The 24,845-nt window shown below is 46.2% G+C and overlaps 2 protein-coding genes across 4 annotated transcripts in view; both read left to right on the top strand.

The window, feature by feature from the left end:
- Positions 1 to 24,845, top strand: part of EPAS1 (endothelial PAS domain protein 1) — an 88,906-nt gene that overhangs the window by 668 nt on the left and 63,393 nt on the right. The gene's annotated exons all lie outside the window — the stretch shown is intronic.
- PRKCE (protein kinase C epsilon) overlaps positions 1 to 24,845 on the top strand; it is a 683,788-nt gene that overhangs the window by 635,061 nt on the left and 23,882 nt on the right. The gene's annotated exons all lie outside the window — the stretch shown is intronic.

The following is a 24,845-nucleotide window of genomic DNA, read 5'->3' as shown; positions in this document are numbered from 1 at the left end:
CCGGGGGATAGATTTGGAAAGTTTGGCAGGGGAGGGCAGGTGCCCCGTCTGGGGACGCGCGGCTGCGGTTTCGCGGTTGAGAGTTCTGTGGCCCGAAGGAGTCGGGAATCAGCGCGGGCAGCGAAGCCAAGAGGCCGAGGGAGATGGCCCTAGAGGTCGGAGGTGCTCCCGGGGTACCTTCCAAAATCCATCCCCCCAAACCCACCCCCGCACCAACCCCCCGCGGCCAGCATGTTGAAATGTTTCTTGGTTGACTCGGCTCAGGTCAACTTTCGACTTTCTCACGGCTCGCATGAGGGGCAGCACTCACTCCTCTCTTTTCCTCGGGACCCTTGGGGTTCTTCCAAACGAGCTCTGCCCGTGCTGCTCCCCGGACTGGCGAGGGGCCGGAGGCGGAGCGCGGCGCTGGTAAGGGCCCCGGCAGAGCGGCCAGGACGCAGCAAAGGGCCCCACTCCAGGGTTCCAGACCCCACGGAAGATGGGAGAAGCCCCTTTCCTGATCCCGCACCTTGCCTCGGCGGGAGAGTGGGTAGTGGGCCGGGCTGCCTCGCGGAGGCAGGTGTCTTGGTGTGTGGGGAGGGGATGGCGACACCGGGCGCTCCCGGCAGGTCCCGGTGTCTCTCTCCCAAGAGGACAGAGAAGGGCAGCCACGATCTGCCCGCCTGCCCTCGCCAGCCTCTCGGCACTAGCGGAGAGGCAACCTCACTGCCCTCTCCCGGCGAGGGTGAGAGCGCACGGCGTGGCATGCAGACGTGGGAACCGCCTTGCCTCCCGCAGTCGTGCGTGGCTAGCCGCCTGACCCCCCCTCTCCTCCCAACCTCCATTCGTGCTGCCCCGCGGGCTGGAGCTTTCAGCCCCGTATTCGACGGCGGCTGGCGGGGCTGGTGTGCGGAGAACTGTAATCGAACGCGCGGCCGGCTGAAGGGCCTGAGCCGCGGGAGATCAGCTGCTGGAAGGCTGTGCGGTGGTTCGGGGATGGGGACCCAGCCGCGATGGGCGGGGGTGACCGGCCTCGAGCCGGGGAGCCCGAAGAGCTCAGTGCTTGGGTCGATTTACTCTTGCTCCGACTTCCACTGTGGGACCGGAGCCAGAAACCGTGTATCCTCTGGTCGAAAGCGGCGGTTCCCACCTCGGGGCACCGATAAGGATTTGATAAACAGGAGCGAATCGAGCCCGTTCTGGCCGAGCGCCCGGGCCCTTCGCTCCCGGATCGCTGGGGGGAGGGGATTGAGCCCGGCTCCCGGGTTGCGGCCGCGGCTCCCCTCCCGCGTCACGGTGGCGCCCCCAGGCTTGAGACGGCTGAGGGAGCCTTGCCCTGGCCGTTCTGGGCTCTGAGACTGCAGCCGTCGCTCGCCCCCGGGGGCCTCGGAGCAGCCCAGGAGTCCTGTGTCTTTGAAGGGCAGCGAAGCAGAGAAGGGACTTGAAGATTCCAACGCATTTTGTTAAGCCAGTATAGCCTGCCAATAATAATGATTGAACGATCAGAAGACAAAATTATAGTCAGCTCCTCTGCGCGCGCTGGGCTCTGGAGCCGGCGAAGGAACTTATTGTACATTTTACAAGGGTGATGCCTATCGGTGAATGTTGCAATCGCGGAGGTGGGGCCTGATGGTAATCTTGACAGATGTGTGAAGTGTCAGCTTCTCCCGCGCGGCTTTGCGCGGGTCCTGTGCTATTATGTATGTTAATCGTCGCAAGAAACTTGGGAGTAGGGGCAGAACTATTTCGACATACCTGGCTGTAGTGCCTCTTTCGTTAGAGATAGAGGGAGCCAGAATCGGAGCAGGAAAAAGTTGGGTAATCAGACTGCGAATTATTCACTAGAGCGGCAGGTTTAAGAACCACTGTGGGGATTGCCTGTGAGATGCCTAGGAGGCTAGAGGCGGTGGCCCCGCGTGTCTACTTTCTGCGCCTTGCCTTTGGTTTTATGTCGCAGACTGGCAGGGCAAACAGTGTGTCCCTCACCAACCGGAGTCCTAAGAAAGGTTGTCCAATTCATGTTGGGCTAATTGTTTTGAGACGTATTTACTTTTCTAGTCTGGCTCTGTTTGCTGGGGGCATGCTCCTTGCAGGACCAAGGTGAAATTCAAATATGTGAACCAATGCATTGAAAGTTGGTGTGTCACGTAAGTGGCGGTCCTTAGCTTTGCCAGAGTGCCTCACAAGTTCGGTGTGACACCTGCTATGGGGGCTTTCAGATTAGGATTCTGTGTATAGGTTCTTAAGATGTGATTCTTCTGGTTCCGCAGAGCCATTTCTTCCCCAAAATTCCAGATTCATGGAACATTAGCAATGTTCCTTCTAACAACAGTCTTGCAAGAAGTTGACAGGATTATTTTGTTCGAGAAAGTTCATGCATCGATGGAGATGTTAATGTTTAATAAAAAAGAGTTTGCTTTCTAAACGTTGGCTGGCCAACTGGGTTTCAGAGTGTGCTCTTTTAGCCGTGGTGGGCATTCCTAGTGACATCAGAGATGGCCAGAAACAAGCTTGCTAAGGGTGCTGCACTCACTCACTTTCTGCACTCATCTGTCAGGAGTGAAGTGAAGGTCTCATTAATCAGGGTTCCTGGTTCTGTGAAGAGCTAGAAAGTGTCTGGGCTACTCACTTCCTGATAAAAACAATTTCTGAGCCCCTTCCCTGGAAGAGAAAATAGTCTGGAAGTTCTTAGGTACATGGGGATTGGAGAGTGGTTTGGGTAAATATAAGTTGGATCTTTGGATAATCAGGGATCAAAGTCCATTCCCAAAGCCAGACCCAGCTCAGAGCTGCTTTCCAGAAAGCTTCAATTGCTTAGTGTGGGGCCTTCGGTGGGAGGAAGATCAGGGGTAGCAGATCAGAAGTTTTCTATCTCTGTCTCCCCCTGCCAACTGGATGTAGTGGTTCCTCTGCTAAAATAAAATCAAAGCCCACCTTTTTTTCTATTCGGAAGGCAAAAATATTGCTGGACAGTTTTCCTCAATTTAAATATACTATAAACATTCCTTCAACATTTGATGTCTCTTTCCAATTGCATTACCAGAATGCAGGTGTGATAAGGAATTGATGTAACACGTTATAGGTTCAGGTGAATAAAATTTAATTCACACAGCTTTCATTAAGTTCAAGAGAATGCTATGACTACAGGTTTTTTCCAGCATTGCTGATGGGAAGCTTACAATTATTTTATGCAGGGACTATTCTCCAGTGGAGCAAATTGCTTTATGAGGCAGAGAACTACCTGTCAGCAGAGACATTCAAGCAGCTACTATTGATAGATTGATTCCTGTATTGAATAAGTTGGCATTTTCACTAGGAGTGAAAACCATGAGAACAAAACTGTTTAATTCACTTTGAATGTAAGTCAGTCTGTGTCTCTTTGTGTGTGTGTGTGTGTGCGTGTGCGTGTGTGTGTAGGGTGATCCTCAACTTTCTAGGAATCTATTCTGTAAAATGTTTACAAATAGAAGGAACCAATTAGATAATTCTTAGTGCTCCAGGATTTCAGCCCAATACATTTGAAAATATTTGCTGTCATTAATTATCTCAAGATTTAGGCTTTTCTACTTCTCAGGAAATCTCTCCAGTGGTATTGGCTTATTTTTTTTGTATTTTCCTCAGTTCTGTCCCATACCAACATGTGTTTTCATTTTAGCCTAATGAATCTTCCCTATTGTATTTGGTACTGACCATCATTGATAGTTCATAGCAGGTAGGGCTTTTGCCAATATTGTAAAGTTAGCAATGTTTGCTCTCAGGGTCCCCAGTACCCTTTACCCCCACCCTCCCCAGTACCAATGTCTAGTTTCGTGATGAAAACCAGCTCTGCTATTCACGATGTAAACCAATAAAGACAACAAATGTGTATTGAACACCTACTCCGTCTTTGGATAAAATGCTAAAGAGATACTAAGAAATAAGGGAATGTGGTCCTGGTCTTCAAGTTGCTTAGTTTGTTTGTGGGGAGGGGAAGGACACACAAGGAAGCTTAACTAAAAACACAGTAGCTGGCAGCTTACCTGTCACTTTTCTGTTGAGATCAAATCTTTTGAAGCTAAAGATAAGAAGTTCTTTTTTTTGCAGTACGCGGGCCTCTCACTGTTGTGGCCTCTCCCGTTGCGGAGCACAGGCTCCGGACGTGCAGGCTCAGCGGCCATGGCTCACGGGCCCAGCCGCTCCGCGACACGTGGGATCTTCCCGGACGAGGGCATGAACCCGCGTCCACCGCATCGGCAGGTGGACTCTCAACCACTGCGCTACCAGGGAAGTCCAAGAAGTTCTTAATAGCATTTCAGTCAATAACTATACATTTAAGCACAGACAATTATTGAAAAGTATTGTGTGTTGGGGAGTGGGAGAATGGGTTCCTGGTTTTCCCTGGAATCACACAGGGTAGGCCTAGATCACCAGCGTGAAGACTGGCTCTGAGGGAGGTCAAACAGAGGGAGTCAGTGTTGAGGGTAATGAGAGTAATGAAAAGCGGGGGGGTTCAAGGGTATCCCTGTGGTGTTCTCTGACACCATAGACAGAAGAGCCCCCAGAGTTGAATGTTTACTCTTCTTTGTACACTTGCTTTGGTGAGGGGCACGGAGGGAGGCTAGGGATAGAGATTCTGGTCCCACTGAGGATAATCGTGGAGATAGCTATGATTCTAGGAAGACCAAGAAGGGACAGGGAGTTTCTTCATCTGGGCATTGTGAATGGGATTCAGAGGGGTGGTCCAGGAGCCTCTGAAATTGGCTGCTGGTGTTATGGATAAAAGCATATTTTTCTCCACGGGAAGTCAGTTCAGCTCTAATAGGCTTTCAGAAGTTCTGTGATCTGGAGAAGCCAAGCCCTTGCTCTCGGATGTCTGATTTGGTGAGTGCCTTACCTTTTAGGATCTTACTGTTCAGGTCTCAGAGGGGTCCTACATTTCACTGCCAGTGTCTCTCCCTGTCTTGGAGATGGGGGAGGAGGTTGGTGTGTACATCTAGTAAAGATTCTGTAGTGCAACTTAACCTTACCTGTACCCACCTGTCTGTCCACCCACATGTCTACCCTCAGTAATGGGAGGAAGGGGAACTGTGTGCCCGGCACAGGCTTAGTTCTGGTGTGGTTCATTCTTTTTAGTAATTTTTAAAAATTTTTATTGGAGTACAGTTGCTGTACAATGTTGTGTTAGCTTCTGCTGTACAGCAAAGTGAATCAGCTATACATATATCCCCTCTTTTCTGAATTTCCTTCCCATTTAGGTCATCACAGAGCACTGAGTAGAGTTCCCTGTGCTGTACAGTAGGTTCTCATTAGTTACTTGTTTTATACATAGTAGTGTATATATGTCAATCTCAATCTCCCAGTTCATCCCACCCCTCCCTTCCTCCACCCCCTCCCCCAGTATCCATACATCCATTCTCTATGTGTGTGTCTCTACTTCTGCTTTGCAAATAAGTTCATCTGTATCATCTTTCTAGATTTCACATATAAGCGATATTATACGATATTCATTTTTTTCTTCTGACTTCACTGTGTATGACAGCCTCTGGGTCCATCCATGTCTCTGCAAATTGCACACTTTTGTTCCTTTTTAATGACTGAGTAATATTCCGTTGTATATATGTATGGTGTGGTTCATTTTGTTACTGCTTCTTAAAATGGCCATGAAATATTATCCTCATGTTTTCTATCATCCTCAAACAGTTATTGGAGGTCTTTTTAGGTACTAGGAATGTGTGTGTCCTTATATCTGCAATAGGATGAAACAAAAAACTCAAACACTTAGTCTTATTTGTGTAAGCACTGTCCTCAGAGCTTTCCATGGGTGAACTCTTTTAATCCTCATAACAACCCGTGAGATAAGCCCTGTTATTATCCCCATTTCACTGATGGGAAAGCCAAAGTATAGAAAGGTGAATTGCCAAAGGTCAAATAGGTAGTATGGGTGGAACTGGGATTCCAATGGGGCAGAATGCCTCCAGAGCCTGTACTCTTTTTTTTGTTGTTGTTAGTATGCTTTTTTAAACTTTTATTTATTTATTTTTTAACATCTTTATTGGAGTATAATTGCTTTACATTGTTGTGTTAGTTTCTGCTGTATAACAAGGTGAATCAGCTATGCGTATACATATATCCCCATATCCCCTCCCTCTTGCGTCTCCCTCACACCCTCCCTATCCCACCCCTCTAGGTGGACACAAAGCACCGAGCTGATTTCCCCAGAGCCAGTACTCTTAACTAGTGATCCACACTGCCTTACCTTACCTAAGATATCTATAAAGTATCTAGTACCATGCCCAACCCATGGAAAGTACTCTATAAATGATAACTGCTTTTGCTGTTGTATTTACAATTATTATAATTACTTTTCTCTTTTGCGATTCATCGCTTGTATGGAACCTCACACGCAGACAGGGATTGAAGATATGAACGGTAGACTTGGAAGCCCTGGAAACTCTAATTTTTCATGGGTTTTCCTCCACTCTGGCAGGAGATGGTTCTCTACTGCCCCCAAGAAGTTCAAAGCTTTCCACCTCCCACTCTTAACAGGTGGCAAGACTTAAGTAATTCCTGTAACCTTCAGACTCCATTGTGCAGAAGAACCTGTTGGAAGCTCTTCCTCTGTGGCTTCTGGAGAGCCATCTCCAAATCAAGTTGCATGAGACTGCCTCTGGCCCTTTTGATCTTTTGAAATTGTGAGCACAGGAAGGAGAGAATGGACGGGAAAATAAAGAATAGCTATGATCATTGCAATAATAGTATGGTGCGTTTTTATAGAGCCCTTCTCTGATGAGCCCCAAGCTTTCACAGCCGTCACACCATTGGCCTCTGCACTGTGAACCTCAAAGGGCTTGTTGAGTTTTCCCAGTGCTGTAGAACACAATTGCGTGAACATATCATAACAGAGAGAGAAGCAAGCCATATTGGCAATTGCATATCACTGTGTGTGTGGTGGCCATGCATGGCGTGCCAGTATCTGTGATTTTCAAGTAGAGGTTGGTGCAGTTTGTCACCAATGGTCGGTCCCGCTATGGAAAGCCACAGAACTGATCTGCAAGTGTGAGATCAAGAAGAGTGACGGGGCCCTGTGAGCTCTCTGGAGCCAAGAAGACAGGTGTGTGGAATGGACCAGAATGTTATCTACCTCTAAGTGGTCTTGTTTTCTCCTGTATTCTCAAGAGTACCAGTTTGCTTGACCTCCTTAGACTGTTTCCAGGGGCCAGTTGTACATCAGCAAACTTATAATATGACATGACCATCAGAGCCTTTACATGTTCCCAGGAGGCACATTTTCCTCCCTTCACTTGGAAAAATTCTTTAGTTTTAAAGTTACAAGTAACTTCTATGTGAGATAATGACTCTGGGAAGCAGGTCCTTTTCTCATGTGGAAAGATATTTCAGAAAAGGTGGTTTGTCAGTAAGGAAAATTACCCCATTAAAAAATATATATTGATTTGCCATGCCCCCATCTGGCGTTTTCCCAATTTTACAAATCCAAGGAAGTGGATTGTTAGATATCTCTTCTTATATTCCTCCAGTGACTTTCTGCATCCCATATCCATGGTACCTTCGAATAAAAAATTCAAACCTGAGAGGTTAGTGCTAGGAATCATAACAGATGAGTGATTTTATTGGATGAAGCTGTATAATAAAGCACACGAGTGGGAAAATGACTCCATTTTCTGTACTCACACTTGTAATGTTGGAGGTTAACTAACCCCCATTGCGATGTTGGCTGCCCACAGATGCTGGGGGTACAGCCGATATGATAGTCTTTTTAGAAGTTCATCAATTCTGTAACAGCTTTAGTTGACTCTTTTGGTCTCATTTTCAGTCTGAGTCTCCCTGCTCTTGACCTATGAGTGTGGGGAGTCAGTGGCTCACTATGAATAAGGGGACACATGGCCTCAATCTGTGTTCAGAAGCATTTTATAAATCCTTTAAAAATACATTGGTTAAAGTGTATGTTTTTTTTTTTTGGTAATAATCATTTAAATCACTGTGCTGGGTATCTAGTCGTACAGTTCTCTCTCTCTGTCTGTCTCTCTCTCTGTCTCTTGATGCTGTATTTATATTAACAAATATGTGTATTTTACCCTTGATACAAATTTTTCATATTGTTACCACTTTGAATAAGATTTGTCCTGACTGCCTCTGGGTAGAGGGCAGGGGGAAGGAAGGGTAACACATTATCCTAATTTTATGTTTGAGAAATTGAGCTGTGAAAAGAAGCAAACCATGTCACCTGCAGTGAAAGCTACAACTGGACCCGGGTGTCCTCTTGGGCACCTGTTATAAGCTAATGAAAGAGCATGAGCACGAAGGGGGTGACTCAAACTTCAATGCTAACTACTCTCATTACTAATGAGTAATTACAGCGAATATCTACAGGCCTCCTTCCTACCTTTACAGCTTCCTGTTGCTGAAGCACTTTGGAGTATTGAGAAAGATTGTCCTGGAAAATACGTCATTCACAGTTGCAGGAAAGAATGGCTTTTTGTGTGCACACAAAATCAGCTGCTGTCTCTGTTTATGAATTCCACGTGGAAACAGCAGAAAATTGTGCCTGTGAGGAGCTGTTTGAGGGCCCATTCTTCAGAACTTCAAAACAAAATTTAAAAAATCAATTCTAGACGGTCAAATATATGGGGAACTGGGACTCTGTGATGTTTCTACAGAGTGTTCTAGAAATAATAGGACCGTGCAAGTAAAACACAGATCATTTGATAACCACTCTTTGATGAACATATAACCTCTACACTATTTTTCTGAATGAAAATACTCATGTTTAATTGAGTATATCACGGTATATAAAATATGCCATGTGGAGAATTCAGGGAGCTAGAAGAATATCATGCACTCTGTGAAGATTCCAGGCTAAACCCCAATAACGCTCCTTCCCTCTCTATTTGATTTAAGAAGCACTCCAGTGAAATTGCTTTCTTCAGTGTTTGTAAACCACCGTAACCTTGTGTTTCTCTCCTGTGTTTCCAAGAGTTCTCAGATACTATTTTAGCATGGCAGCCTTCACTGCAGCACTGGCTGAGGTTGATGAAGCTAATTTTGGTGCCCAGGGTAAAGAGAGAGAGAGAAGTCATCTCCAGAGCCAAAAGGACTTTCTGGTGCCCGGGTTCAGAGCTGCGCGGTGTTACTGGACACACCACATTTCACCCTTAGAACCTTTATTTGTGTGATTGCACAACAAATGTTTATCCAGATATTAAGATAAGAAAAGTATGAAGGTCACATTTTGCTGGTGACAAGGGAGCTTCTCTAAAGGTAACTATATCGCCGTGCCACCGGAGTCTGTCTTTTCTCCTGTACCAGGGCTTTAGGGGAATTAGTGGTAGTGGGGCATAGGAGCCACAGCCCCTTCGCAATTTTTTGGCTTCCTTGCCTTCGCTCTGCATGTCCTGGCGCAGCTGACACAGCCCCTCCCATTTGGTGAGGTTCTTTGGGGTGGTCAGGAAGTCAGGGGGAAATGCTGGTCCACTGTGTGGCTGCCCCACTTTCTGGTGCTTTCTGATATTCTCTGGAAATTAGCACCCCCATGCATTTCCCTGCTATCGGACTGGCTGGGAGGCAGCCTGGCTGCTAAAATAGCTCTCCTAGCCTCTCAGAACAGGTTTGCATGGCGCTGATACTGCCCCTATTTTAGGCAGGGTTGTCATGTCCTTGGAGCACAGTGAGTCTTCAGGGTGGGGAAGGGGTTCCTTTCATGGATTTGAGTGTTTCTCTTGAAGATCTGCAAGGATTAGCTAGACACATTCAAAACCTGAATGAGGACATGGATCCTTGGTCAGGCTTTCTTCCCAAGGGCAGCCTACACAGCTGTGGGAATTCATCTCATTGACAAGAAGGGACCCCACTCCAGCCCTCTCACCCCATTCAACATCACCCAGTGTGCTTCCTGAACCCCAGATGTGCCAGTCTCCTCGCTCTGCCGCAAGGGCTGGTTCACTCCACGTCACAGGTCTCCTTCCCACCTCTGCTCCCTCAGCCCAGTCCCTCCATCTAGGATGCTCTCCTGACTTCTCTTTGTACTCGAGTATCTCCCGCTTTCCTAGCATGAGCCCGAGTCCCCCAGGTCCTACAGAACCTTCTGCAGTAGTTCCCACACCAGCACCTCCCCCTCCACTCCTTTCTAGCTCTTGGCGACTTACGCGAGAGAGCCCGCCTGATTATATTTCTTTGTTATCTAATGACATTTCATGTGTTCTTGTCTTTCCAGCAACATTACATGTTGCTCAAGGGCAAGGATGTCTAATTTTCTAATGTGCCTTGTAAACACCGCGCATATTTTGAGTCCCCAAAATCATGCTTAATTTAAAAAAAATCATACAATTGCTTAATGTTTCTTGGTTCACTCGGAAAGCCTGGCTCTTGGGATCTCCTTTTCTTTTTCATGTAGATTTCAGCCCTTTATTTATTTTCTTTTTCTTTTTTTTTTTTCTTTTTTTTTTTTTTTTTGGGCACGCGGGCGTCTCACTGTTGTGGCCTCTCCCGTTGCGGAGCACAGGCTCTGGACGCGCGGGCTCAGCGGCCATGGCTCACGGGCCCAGCCGCTCCGCGGCACGTGGGATCTTCCCGGACCGGGGCATGAACCCGTGTCGCCTGCATCGGCAGGCGGACTCCCAACCACTGCGCCACCAGGGAAGCCCTTATTTTCCTTTTAAAAAAAAAAGAGAGAGAGGAAAAAGAAAAAAATACCCACAAGACCATAGGCAGGTCTGATTGATACATGATTTTACATCGAATGCAAACATTAGGCTAGTATTGTGAAGTCAGTGCTTCACTTCAAGATTGCCCAACGCTCCAAGGCAAGTACCAGCCAAACAACAAAGTACTTACTTGCTCTAGGTTAAAGTTTAAAAAAGCCAGGTGGGAAAGTGTGTGTAGGGGAGTACCCACTCTCAGGTTAGAAATCATCTTCCCTACGGGGCCTTCCTGATTCGCAGCACATTGGTTACCCCTGCATTTATATGGTCTTCAGTCTGTGTCTTATTACTTGTATGATGCTCTTAAAATTTGCTTTTCTGTGTGTGTGTGTGTGTGTGTGTGTGTGTGTCTGTCCCTGATCACCACATAGGTGGTAAGCCCTTCAGGAGCAGAAACCCAGTTATCTTTTTTGTTCTTTCTTCTCACAGCACTCAGAACAGAGGCCCACATTTGGTGCCCAGTAATTGTTTGTAGACTCAGTCATTCGATCTATGTCATGAACTTTGGGCTTAGTGCAGTGGGTTAGAGATTTAGGCAGAAACCTTTGCTCAGATCAACTTACCCATCCTCCTTGGTCACCCACCATACATGTAGTGAAGTTTGCGTGGATACTGTCATCGCCATGTACAAACATTCTAGGTTACCTACTAAGTTCAGGCGCCATGCCATGTAGTGAGGTTACAAAGAGGCATTAGAGTCTAGTCCCCTGCACTCCAGGAGGCTTAGAGCCTAGTTGGTGAGTCAAGGAGTTCCTAAAATGATCTGTTTAAAACAAGGCAAGATGGTTTATGTTAATGGTTGTCTTAGCCCCACCTTTACGATGTTGCCATCTTGTTAGGTCAGAACTAGCTCAGATAAAACATTGAGCAAACTGTGGAAGATGGATAGTAATTGAGTGCGAATAGGGGTAAACAGATCTTGTGTGTTGTGAATAGTTTTGGGAAAGGAACTGATCAGCATAGATTAGAGGGAGGTTTAATGGAGGAGCAGTAAGAGGTAGGTCTTGAGGATTAGGTGGAATTTGGATAGGCGGATGGGTTTGCGGCATTCCAGCGGGGGTGAACAGCTGGAGTAAAATGAGGGGGTAGGAATAATGAGGGTGGTGTACAGGCCAGTGCTGGGAAGCCGGCTCCTTCCAGAGCTGAATCTGGAGCTGTGTTAAAAGATGGGAGATGGGGGACCAAGCCCAGGGTGGTGTTGGGAAGTTGAGGACATCATGATTCCTCTTTGAGTCATGATGTGATGGAATCTTAGGGCTGCCTTGTGGCCACAGGAGCAGTGCCTGCTTCTCTTGGGAGTTATTTGGACTGGGAGCTGCTCAGGGCACATCTGTTATCTTCCAGCTGGCTCTGTGTAAGCACCACAGGGTGGTTGGACGGTGCCATGGTTGTCCTTCATAAGGCTAAGAATGTTCCTCTGTATTGCTTAGGAAATAAGTCATCCGCAAATGTGCCCAAATTGCTCTAGAATATATTTCTTTTTGGACTGTACTACACCTCAGGGTAATAAATGCCTCCCAGTGTCCAGAGTAGGAGGCTGGAAGGGGACAGCTTACTGTGTTCTAAAATAGCTTCCATCGGGCTCTGTGGACGGGTGCAGTGATGCTCATTCCACGTCCTGATTTTGATGGTGAAGCCTCTGTCTCCTTAATAACGTGATAGGGGCTTTTGTTCTATCGTTTCTTGCCCTTTGTCATTGTAGATTCTAAGTTTTTGAGTCTGATCATTATAGAAAGCTAGGACAGGCCCTTCAACGCTCCACTATTTGTAGGGAGAGAGATGGCCATGCTTTTTGTCAGCCTCTACTGATCACTGGGAATTGCATCCCCTGCGTGAAGTGGCAGCTGAGCTGTTCCCTGGCCTTCTCCTTTCCTGTTGTGTGGCTACACCATTCCCTAAAGCCCGAGCTCTGGTGTTCTCGGACAGATGTAGCCAGAGATAAAAGGAACCATCTTTCTGGAGTCACCTGGTAGGGTAGTTATACCCACAGCAGGTATAACGTTTCTCCTGGAGGTATTTAGAAGCATTTGAGGTCATGGGTGGACACTTGCGAGCAGGGCCTTGGCAGAGATCCTGAATCCCTGAAGAAGTTCCCACACCAGGGCCCAGCAGAGGCCAAGCAAGTCACTTTAGTGCACCCTGTCCAACGGTACTTCGAGGGGGGCCGCTACTGTTGATAGCTCTTGTCTTGGAATTTAATGTCATTGTGGCAGTTGTGTGTCCCGTCTCTTCTTCCTTTTCCAGCCCCTCAGTAATTCGTAAATGGTTGTCGAACTGGGAAATTGCTCCCCCTCCCAGGGAGGATTGCTTTCTTCAGTGATGTGCTCGCATTTAACACCTACTCTGTGCAGGCTGCTGAAATCTGGGCCTGAGCCCAGGAAGGGCCCTCTGCAGCCAGGTGGATGGGGGCTTCCTCCCCCGGGACTGCAGGTGGTGGAGAGCCACAGAGCTCAGTGCAGCCAGCCCAGACACAGGGGCTGCCTGGGGCCTTGGGCAGTCCCTGGGAAGTGGCCTCAGGGATGTCCTGAGAAACCCCGTAGGCCAGGAAGTGGTGTTTACCTTAATCTAGCTAGAGCTAGAATTCCAGTCGAGCATCCACCTGCCCACAGCTCCAGATAGGCCCCCGGAAGGGAGAGGAGGGTGATCTAACCCAGCTAACCTGTGACGACACCATTAGGGTAGGAAACCTGTGAACTTACCATGTCTATTGCTCTCTGTTTTTTGTTTTCTTTTCTCTTCCTTTCCAAAGGAAAAGTACTTTTGAAAATAACAATTTTGCGAAACTCCTAGCAAAGTGTTTGCCCCACCTGAGTCAGTTCGGTGATGGGACCTGGGCACACTTGGTGGTGGTGTGGTCACAGAAGCCACTGGCCAGCGTTGGGCCTTGAGAAATCCTGGTGACCAGAGCACCCGGGCAGAAAGGCGTCTCAGATGACCATGAAGGGTGATTCATTCTTTCCTGAGCCATTCATTTGAGCACAATTTGAACCATTTTCCACACTCAGATCAACATAAGCCTTGGGACGCTGGGCCACCTGTAGCTCCTTGTATGGCTCCAAATGTTACAAGGGTAATGACGTCACAGTTCTCCTGGAGTTAGATTTTCTGGGCCAAGGCAGAGTACATGTTTATTTTGGAAAGGGACAAACTTTCACCCACTTGAATTCCTTTGCCTCCAAAATTAGTGTCAGGGGACGACCACAGCATTCCATATTTCTTACCCTTTGTTTTGCCAAACAGATTGTAAATGCCCCTAGGGCCACTTTTTACTTCTTTTGTGTCCCTGGCAAAGCCAGCCTCCATAGGAGGTTCAGAGGAGCTCTCAAAAATCTCTAGGACTCTGAGAGACTGTTCTAGATCTTTTTCAGACTTGTGTGATCTAGAAAGGTAACTTAACCTCTCTCTGTTTCCTATTCCTCAATGGGGGTTAGATACACTAACTGCTTTCTATGAGTACTGTTATTATAAGTTTGATATGAGCTAGAGTTTCAGTAAAACCATGCATTTTAAGAGCGTATTGCACTTTGAAAATATTTTTTGCAACCATTATCTCAATAGAAAGACCTTTGAAGAGTATAAAGTACAGACCATTAAGGCAGCGTTATTAACAAGAACAGCAACATAACCATTTGGCACATCACTACCTGTTGGAGCGATTTGACTGCAATTGGGAGGGAATCTTAGCAGACGCTGAAAGGAGATGCTAGCTCTCCAGCCTTTAACTGCCACTACCCCCAACTGACCCCAGGGTTATGTGCTCTTGCCAATCATGATTTTCAAGTTTGAGTTGTATTTCTCCCATCTCCTGAGATGGGAGGAAATCTGATAACACCAAGAGACCAAGGAAACTTCCAGGACTCCTGAAAAATGGTCTGACTGTGGATGTGCCCCTTTCCATGCCTGGCCTGTTCTCCCCCTCACCTGTGGAGATGAGGGTCCATGGCTGCTGCCATCCTGTTACAAGTGGGGATTTGCCCTTCGATTCAGCACCCCCAGATCTCTAGACCTAAAGAGCTGTATCTGCACCACCTTTGCTCGGGTCCCACTTGTTGCTCTGCTTCTCACAAGCAAAACCTAACTATGGGCCCCCAAAGGGACTAAGGTGTTCAAAAGGTCAGGCAGCTTGTTGGGAGATGTAGAAATGAGGGGCACACTGAGGCCTCGAGATGCCTGGGCTTCCTGGTCTTGCTGGTAGTGGGAAGAGGCTTTGGGTGTGAAGAGCTTGGCTCTGCCGCATAGTGACCGTGAAACTTGGCAGGTCACTCCATTCTGGCCTCAGATCTGTCACCTGCAGCATCCCTGACATCTCTTGTGCCTGAGCTGGCCCTTCCCTCAGCCCCATCTCGAGGCTGGACAGCTGCTGGGGCCTTAGGGCTCAGCTTAAATATCACCTCTTCAGAGAAGTCTATCCCCACCTCCCTCAGTTAACCTCCAGCCCTCCAACCCTCTTCTCCATTTTTTTTTTTTTTTTGAAAGACAGCATTCCCCACATGCTGTCATTCACCTGTCTGCTTATTATCTGTTGCTGCCTCCTAGTTTGTAAGCTCCCTGAGGGCGGGGGCCGTGCTGCCTTGCTTGCCACCATACCCGCAGCGTTTGGGGCAGTGCTGGGCACCTATGAGGTGCTCCTTAAATATTTGTTAAGTGAAATAATTATTCCAGGGTTGCCGGGTCTTTGTCCTCAACCTGGCGTTATCATTTCTTGCGTTTGTTCACTCAGTGCTTAATTTTTTCCCAAAGCTCATGACGTAGGTTAAAGTAGTTGTCATTCTCACCATATAGATGAAACAAGCGGGGCACAAAAATGTGATCGCAAAGTCAGAGAGCAGAAGAGTCCATGTTAGCAGAGCCCTGACCCCAGCCTCTCTCCACTGGCTGGTGCTGTCTCTCTGGGCACGTTATTTTTCTGTCGTGGTGATGTTATTGTTTGTCTTATTTGGCAATGTTTACGCCAGAGGAGTAGGGGCCATTGTGTGTTGGTGGCGACTGGAAATACACAGCAGAGTCCCAGGAGAATGCCACTGTCGGTCCTCACCACAATTAGCAATTGTCGGGCCAGGGGCAGTGACTGGGTGGGAGTTGTTCCCTACGTGGCTGGTGGTTCTGTGTGTTAAAATACCACTGCCTGCTCCTGACAGAGGCAAAAGAGAGGAGTGGGGGGACCTCAGTCCTATTTCTGCCCAGTCCTGTCCATCCCACTACTTACATCTAGGGCCTTTCTGCTTGGGAAATGTCCTGTTGTATGTCTAGCAGAATTCCTGTGGCCTGGTGGAAAGGAGACAGGAGTGCTAACCAGCTGGGTGACCTCTGGGCCTCAATTTCTCCATCTTTAAAATGAGCTAGTAGGTGGGAACCAGTTCCATTGTGAAATGAAGTCCAGGTGGAACCTGGTCCCGACTCCTGTTTCCAGGTGCTTCCTTAGGGAAGGAAGATGGGAGGTTAAAGGTGATCAGTGGAGATTTGGAAAAAGCGTCTCCAATTCCCCTGTAATTTCCCCCTCTCCAAGAGGAGGTTCTGTTAAAGTGGAGAGGGGCAGAGACTTGCGAGTCATTACTGGACATGGCATGATGCCAGAGAGCAGGGGCTGGACCCACTTCACTGACAGCAGCAGGACCCCCTCCCCACCCCCCGTTAAGGAGAAAGTGGGTTGAGGTGGGACAGAATGTGTGCTGCCCAGCAGTTTCTACAAAAGGGAGCAGTTGCTACCAGGCAGGGCCGCGTCTCATCTCCTAATGCCAGGGAAGAAGGAGGCAGGCTTCTCGGGTGAGTGAGAGCATCCTTAACCAGGAGACCTGGCTCCCCACTCTGATAGCATCATGCTGCAGCCGTCATGCACTCCCTCTGAGCTTCGGTTTCTATAACTGTCAGATGGCTGTTGTAATCCCTGCCCTGCCAGTTGGATTGGGGCTTGGAAAATATAAACTACTGCAAAAGAAGGGGTTATTACTTCTGTGATTCACATGTAAGTGTGTGTGTGTGTGTGTGCATATAAATAAACATATCCGGGGTGCTCAGGGTTGATACTGACATGAGATGATGGACACAAGCTAGCTGAAAGTACTGAGTCCTTCAGTCCGAGGCAGTGAGAGAGAGAACTGAGTTAGAAAGCTGGTGGCCTTGAGAGGAACAGGCCTGGAAATTGCTGAATGGAGTCATGTTGTGTTTGGGGGGAGGAGGAAAGCGATGTGGGACAGAGGTGAGTCATGGTGCGTGAGTGCTGGGGAGTCACCTTGAACTTGGGCCAAAAAAGTAGAAATATTGGGACTTGGGTTTATCTGCCTTACATCAGGTACATCAAGTTCTGGATGGCCGCCCACTGGCCAGAGACCTGAGGTGGACGGCTCTCCCTTGCCGCCCTGGAGGCTTTCTGCTGGCTTCAGCCCTGCTGAGCAAAGTCCACTTGTTCACTGGAGTTCACACAGACTCCTTGCCAGGCCTGCCCAGAATCCTGTCTCCTCTGACTTCCTGTGCTCTTGCATAATATTTCCTTGCTTCTTGAATGGCTGCCCCCAGTGCGGGGGCAGCTCCCTGACGCTGCTGGACGGAGAGCAGGATGTGGAGGGAGGATAGGGATGTGCAAACGTCACCCAGGGATGCCTGGGCCTGAGGGAGGAGGGCAGTGCTCCCCAAATTGCTTGGAGGGAGATTTTAGTATAAGGGTAGTTAGGGAGACTATGCAAGAGTATGTGTGTGTACACACACACCCCCAGACCCTATAAGTTGTCTCTCCTGTAAAATTATTATTATTATTATTTTTGCGGTACGCGGGCCTCTCACTGTTGTGGCCTCTCCCGTTGCAGAGCACAGGCTCCGGACACGCAGGCTCAGCGGCCATGGCTCACGGGCCCAGCCGCTCCGCGGCATGTGGGATCTTCCCAGACCAGGGCATGAACCCGCATCGGCAGGCGGACCCTCAACCACTGCGCCACCAGGGAAGCCCTAAAATTATTTTTAAAGTAGTTGTTTTCTTCTGATTATAAAAAGTATACATGTTCCTGAAAAAAAAAAGTCATGGTACAGAAAGGCATCAAGATAAAACTAAAAATCACCACAATTCCACCATCCAGAGATAACCACTGTTAACACTTTGGTGAACATACTTTCTTCTGTAGAGTAAATATGGACATGTAATTGCAGAGTATAATCATACTATATACTGTTGTGGAAAATGCATTTTTCATACAGCAACTTATCAATATTCTCTCTTGCTATCACGGTATATAGATTTAATACAGCTGTATTTAGTGCCACTTACAGATGTATCATAACACAATTCCGATTCATCGACACATCCTGGTTCAGAAAACAAGCTCTAACCAGCCCAGAGATGTTCACAGACTAAGAAAGCAGCATCTCTTGTATACGCCTGACCAATGTGTCAGCTCTGGTGTCCCAGAAATAACTACAAAATAAAAGTTTTTGTATCCATGTAGGCCTTTCTCTAGGCTTAGAGTAATTCACGAGATTACATAGAAGAGGCAGCGACGATGAGGGCTGTCAGGGCTGGGTGTCACTTTGGGTAAGATCATCTCCCAGTGTGGCCCATGTGTCTGATCTGAGCCAGGAGCCACTAGCTAGAAGAACAAGTTTTTCTTCAGTGATGTCGTTCCTGTGCCCAAGATTTCAAACAAGCATCATTTAAAGTTTTAATTGTTTATCACCCTCCCCAAGTTCTGTGACACAATCTGTATATTGTAAAAGGCACCCTTCCTTCTTTACACAATAGTGTATTCATGATATTGAAAACTTTAATGCATATACAGTATCATTCAGAGTTGTGACAGAAGATAAAAACAAAATTTTTTTTTAGCTGAGGTAGATGCTATTAATACATTTCTATCCCATACCTGAAAGCTGTATATGTTTAAGAGTTGTAATGAGCTTTTTCTCTTCCTTTGCTGATCCTGGTTGGAAGTGTGGCATTATATTTACAGTAAACTTCAGCATAACGATGACTCCTGTTCGTTTGGGAATCTGTTGTCTACACAGCATTTGTTTGTTTCCTATGAATCATTTTTAAACCGGATTGGATATTTCTTTGATTTAATCAGGAGTTTTTAGTATGAGGCTGGGCTCATTGTCTGTGGTTGGAAATTGCTTGTTAGGTTTACTTTTGAGTCAAGACAAATTGTTTCCTAGAGCTCTCTGTTTCAGACATTTCTTCTAAATCAAAACACTTGATACTGCTAGTCAGTTTAAATATATTTACTTAAAACTTTGCAGGCATTGTTTAAAACAAAAATTTGCAACAAAATTTAGCACCAATAAAATCCAAGTATCTTACCCCATTTTGTTTCTAGTTGTGTGCTCTCCAGGCAAACAATCTGTTACAACAATTTGTGTAATTATAGTCTCTCCTTCAATTTATTCACCCAGGATTCCTTTTTTGAGAATTACTGGCCAAACTGTTATTACATCAAATTCTTTGATTGTACTTCTTTGGGATGGGGATAAGAGTTAGAGAGAGGAAATAATATAATGTTCGTCTGCCCTGCAACATTTTCGGTACGTGGACATTTAGCAAGTCAGTTTTTTAATTGCTCCCTTTCTTGGTCATTACCTGATTTTGGTGGGGTCTTTGTCGTGTGTGCACATTTGGGAAGTGCGGAGGGTCAGTAAGATGGAATTGGTCCTCAGAATTATGAAACAGGACTTTGTTGAAGTTGATACTCCTGTACAATGAACATGGAGCAGCCGTTGGCATGGCAACCCCTACGTGGAAAAGTGCACGCCGCTTGCAGATGACTTTTGCAGTACTCAGTGTTAATCTGATAAATGGCTTTTTTAATAGTAGTTTGTGGGCTAATGGAAAGGTCGAAGCAAACCTTCATTAACGGGAAGAAGGATGGGGATTTTGAAGCCTCTGAGTGAACACATCGGAGAGTCACAGCCGAATCTCCATTTTCAGCTGTGTCTCCTTTTCACATCAGATGCGCTCGTAACGTGGCAAGCCAAAGTAAATTGAGAATACTGTTTGTCTCGGAAGGGTGTTGCTGCCATACTCAGTTTAGATTTTCAAGCATGCAGAGGTTTTAGAGTCCTTTTTATTCAGGACATTTACTTTGGTGAGAATTTAGTAGTACTGTAGATGTAGAAGGTTTATATTGTGCTATCTATTTCCTTTTGTGGCCATGGTGGGGTGAGAGTGGTTAACTACTCTTTTGTTTATCGTGGTAAAGTATATATAAAACGTAAAATTTACCATTTTAACCATTTTTAAGTGTTAATTCAGTGGCATTAAGTATACTCCCACTGTTGCACAGCCAATACCACTATCCATCTCAAGAAATTTTCCATCGTCCCAAATTGGAAAGTCTATATCCATTAAAAAATAACTCCCATTTCTCCCTCTCCCAAGCTGCTAGTAACCACTATTCTATTCTTCTCTATGAATTTGACTATATTAGGTACCTCGTAAGTGGAATCATACAATATTTGTCCTTTTTTGTCTTGCTTATTTCACTTTTCATAGTGTTTTCAAGTTTCATTCGTGTTGTAGCATGTGTCAGAATTTCATTCCTTTTTTTAAAATAGATCTTTATTAGAGTATAATTGCTTCACAATACCGTGTTAGTTTCTGTTGCACGACAAAGCAAATCAGCCGTATGCATACATGTGTCCCAGTATCCCCTCCCTCTTGAGCCTCCCTCCCATCCTTCCTATCCCATCCCTCTAGGTCATTTGCAAAGCACCGAGCTGATCTCCCTGTGCTATGCTGCTGCTTCCGAAAATGGTACTCATTCCTTTTAAAGGCTGAATAATATTACATTGTATGTATATACCACATTTGGTTTATTCTTCCGTAAATGGAATTTGGTTTGTTTCTGCCTTCAGCTGTTGTGAATAATGCTGCTAGGAACGTGGGCATACAAATATCTGATTGAGTCCCTGCTTTTAGTTGTTTTGGGTATACACCTAAGAGTGGAATTGCTGGATCGTGTGGTAATTTTATTTATTTATTTATTTATTTACTTATTTACTTACTTATTACCTGCACCGAGTCTTAGCTGCTGCATGCAGGTTCCTCGATGCTGCATGCGGGATCTTCGTCACGGCATGTGGGCTCTTTAGTTGCAGCATGCAAACTCTTAGCTGCGGCATGCGAACTCCTAGTTGCAGCATGAGGGATTCAGTTCCCTGACCAGGGATCAAACCCAGGCCCCCTGCACTGGGAGCACAGAGTCCTAGCCACTGGACCACCAGGGGAGTCCCAATTTTATGTTTAATTTTTTACAGAACTGCCTTAGTGTCTTCCACAACAGCTGTACCATTTTACCTTCCCACCAGGGTTCCAATTTCTTCACATCCTTGCCATTTTTTCTGTTTTAGTTCTTGTTGTTTTCACATGAAAGCCATCCTAGTGGATGTGAAGTGGTGTTTCACTGTGGTTGTAATTTGCATTTCCCTAATGATTTGCAGTTTATTTGTCTTTATAAATACATTGCCACATGCGTGATGGCCTGTGGGGATGGAAGTCATTGCACCATTGTTGATACCTGTGAGGCACATGAAACTGTCAGTGCAGTGATGTTTGCTGGGGCTGAGGGCTGGGGGGAGGGGAGTACCGTGCGATGATTATGTACTGCCACCTCAGTAGACCTGTTGTCAAAGTCTGTACTGTGGAACAAGTGAAACAATTTTAAAGTAGAGGTCTTTGACACCTGAAACTAATAGAAAATTGTAAGTCACTTATACTTCGGTAAAAAAGGGCTTTGGGACTGAAGGAACGGCACCTCTTTGGATGAGGTTTAACTAAGACAAGCCTGCTGTGTATGATCCTTCCTGCTTTGGCGTGTTGTGTAGGCATAAGTAGCCCTCATCCCTGAGAAGATCATTGCTGTCATCAGCTCCAGGGACCTGAGCCCATCCTCCTTCCTCTCTGTGGGGAGGAAATCCCCCAGACATCTTGCCACAGGCTTGCTTAGGTCTTTGAACCACGCCACTGTCTAATTTCTCCACCTGAAACAACATGCACAGCCTGCTCTTCCCCACCCCATAGGTTCTTGTGCTGGCAGCTCATATATATATATATATATGTATATATTTGTGTGTGTGTGTGTGTTTGTGTGTGTGTGTGTGTGTGTGTGTGTGTGGTATGCGGGCCTCTCACTGCTGTGGCCTCTCCCGCTGCAGAGCACAGGCTCCGGGCGCGCAGGCTCAGCGGCCATGGCTCACGGGCCCAGCCGCTCCACGGCATGTGGGATCTTCCCGGACCGGGGCACGAACCCGCGTCCCCTGCATCGGCAGGCGGACTCTCAACCACTGCGCCACCAGGGAAGCCCCCGGCAGCTTATATTTTGACAAGAAAGGGAAAGAAATTAGAATTTGTTGAGCGCCTGTGGTAAGCCTGGCACTTTGCTGGACAGTGTGTAGCAGGTGAAAGACCTGACTTCTGTCCTTAAAATAAGTACTATAAGTCTTATCATTTAGTATGGGATTCTACAGTAGGTCTTCCAAACTTTAGCAGACATCGGAACCACGTGGGGGCTCATTAAAACTCAGATTGCTGGGCCTCATGCCCAGAATTTCTTATTCAGAAGGTCTGGGGTGGGGCCTAAGATTTTGCCTTTCCAGCAAGTTTCCAGGTGACGTTGATGCTGCTGGCCTGAGGACCACACTTTGAGAACAACCGCTTTACATGGACCCTATGAAGTAGAAATTATTCCCATTTACAGATGAAGAGCTGAGTTGTAGCAAGGCAAAGTGACTTTTCTCAGATCCTATAGACAGAGCGCCAAAGCCCAGATTTGAAGCTGGGGGCTCTCACTCCAAAGCCTCTGCTCTTCCCATTATATCAGGAGTGGTAGATGCACAGCCCTTGAGCATCCCTCATCTAATCCACCCCTGGGGACAGGCAGTATTAATCGATCACAGGACCTCTGAACCCAGAGGTGGCCTTGGAATCCTTCCTACACTGCTCCTGATAGCCATACCTACCAATCAGTGGGAGCTGAAATAGTTATTGTACCAACAAATACATCCTCCCTAAAATAGAGACATTACCAAAAAGCAATCTATTAACATCTAAAAAGAGCCCTAACCTGAGCTCAAGTCTGCTCTGCTTAGGAAGGAAGCGGTTGGTGGATTGGGAGCTATGGGAAGCATAGCTGTCCCAAACTGTGCTGGGACCTCGGGGGTCATCAGCTAGATTCTTCATTCAGCACCCAGGCAGGGCAGGACTAGGGGCTCTTACCCTTAAGAAGTTCTAAATCTAGATGATGTTAATAAGGCGATTTTTTTTTTAAGCTGCCATTATTTTTCTAATTTATATCTACTACATGTTATTCTAAAAATTAGTTATTCCATTATTTGGCAGTAAGTTCAGTGATGAGTAGAAAATAGTGCTCAATAAATACTTAAGAAAGATAAAGTAGGTGCCAGAGACAACTGTGTCCTCGCCTGATGAAGTCTTTTAACAAACGGACAGCAGAAATAAGTAAGATTGAACAGGATAACACCTTGAATTTACATAGCTTCTCTGACTCCCAAAGTCATCCACAGATTTGAAATGAGTGATTGGTAGAAAACTGATTAAACTGGTCAAGGGAATAATTAATTTTTTCCTCTAAAAATTGTGAATTATATGAGGCATCACCATTGTTATATCCCTTGGACACTTGTTTATATATTTTCCAAAGGGAGTTAATGGACAACAAAGCAGAGTTTTACAGAGGTCAAGAGTCTTCTAAACTACGTATGTGAGTGACCCATGGAAGCTGATTGTGTCAGGTGTGATTCTCCTGTCTTCTAGAATAATTCATCACTATCTTTCATGTTTCTGCTAGCCCACACAATGTCTGACCCTCATCACCACTAACAACAAATATTTAGTCTGTTGCTAGTGTGTGTACAGGGAGATCTCTTGTCTCACCTGCTGTTTTTTAAAAGCAAGGGCAGGATGAATTAAGTTTTTATACGTCTAGAGTGGCCCGCTCTAGACGTATAAAAGTACTTAGCAAGGCCTATGTTAGTAGATACTCAACAAATATTCATCATCTGAAAATACTACAGATCTTTTTTTAAAAACCTTGGGAAAAAGAAACAGTGTAATTAATGTTCATATGCATACATGTAAGGCGTGCTTGTGTGTACATCTACCCTATGTATCTGAAACGAGAGGGAGCAGGTGTCTGGGTGTTTGTGTGCATGTATTTTTCTAAGTGATTTGTATTTCAGATCTGAATTGCGCACATGATGGGGTTGAGAGGAAGATTAGAGATGAGGTCATCTGTGCCAGGGTTGAAAAGTGCATGAATAGGGAAGGTGTATGTTGGAGGTGGGGAAAAATCACCCTGAGAACAAACTGGTCCAGGACTGTCTCTGGCCAAACCAGGACACAATGACAGGGAGCATTTATATTTATTGCCTTGAAGGCCTTCCTGGGTTTTGCCTTCTGGATTGTTCTGAGAGGAAAGACTTTATGGTATTTAGCATCCCCACCTTTGTATAGGAAACTGAACTCTCTCTGCACATTCCTGATGGCCTGTGTTGCTATATGAGCATGCTTATAGTCATGCTCTTTTTTTTTCTTTTTTAATGAGACTTCCTGTGTAGCCCAACTGGCAAAAGGAGGAAGGAATATTTCCTCCAACAATATGTCCAGAGACAAGAAAACTTTCCAGGATGCTCTATGGGTCTTTGATGAAGCCATTTATGGGATTGGAAGTCAGTCTCATGCAGACGCACAAGGACGACTCAACTGGCCACTGAAAGCCATGACCATGGCCATGCAGGTCAAATGAAATAGATTAGTAAGTACAGGTTATTGAATGGTTAAAAAACTTGAACATAGGGCCTCCAGAGGAAAAAAAGAGGTTCCTCCATGATGTCCCCTGTTCTGGCTGAATAGTCTACATGCCTTGAGAAATCCACCTTGGTTTGGGAGTAGCATATAGATATTGTGCTCAAAAAAGGAGTGGCATCATCTGTGACCACTTTGGTTGTGATGATGCCTTGTGGTGGGCAAGACTGAGGCTGGTTAGAATGAAAAATGGTCATCTTTGGGCAGCTTCTGGATGACAAGATTTTTTCCAGGGTAAATTTTAAAGCCATGTATTAAATCCAGGTACGTAAGTGGGAAACTAACTGCACCTTATAAAAGGCTTTACATTTGAGGCAGAGTCCTCCATTTGGAGCCTATTTTGTTAAATGGCAAGGGTAGGGAAATCCAAA

The sequence above is a fragment of the Tursiops truncatus genome, chromosome 14, assembly GCF_011762595.2.
Source record: "Tursiops truncatus isolate mTurTru1 chromosome 14, mTurTru1.mat.Y, whole genome shotgun sequence".
Taxonomy (NCBI): Eukaryota; Metazoa; Chordata; class Mammalia; order Artiodactyla; family Delphinidae; genus Tursiops; species Tursiops truncatus.
Note: the sequence above shows the minus strand (reverse complement) of the source record. Positions and strands in the feature narration are given on the sequence as shown.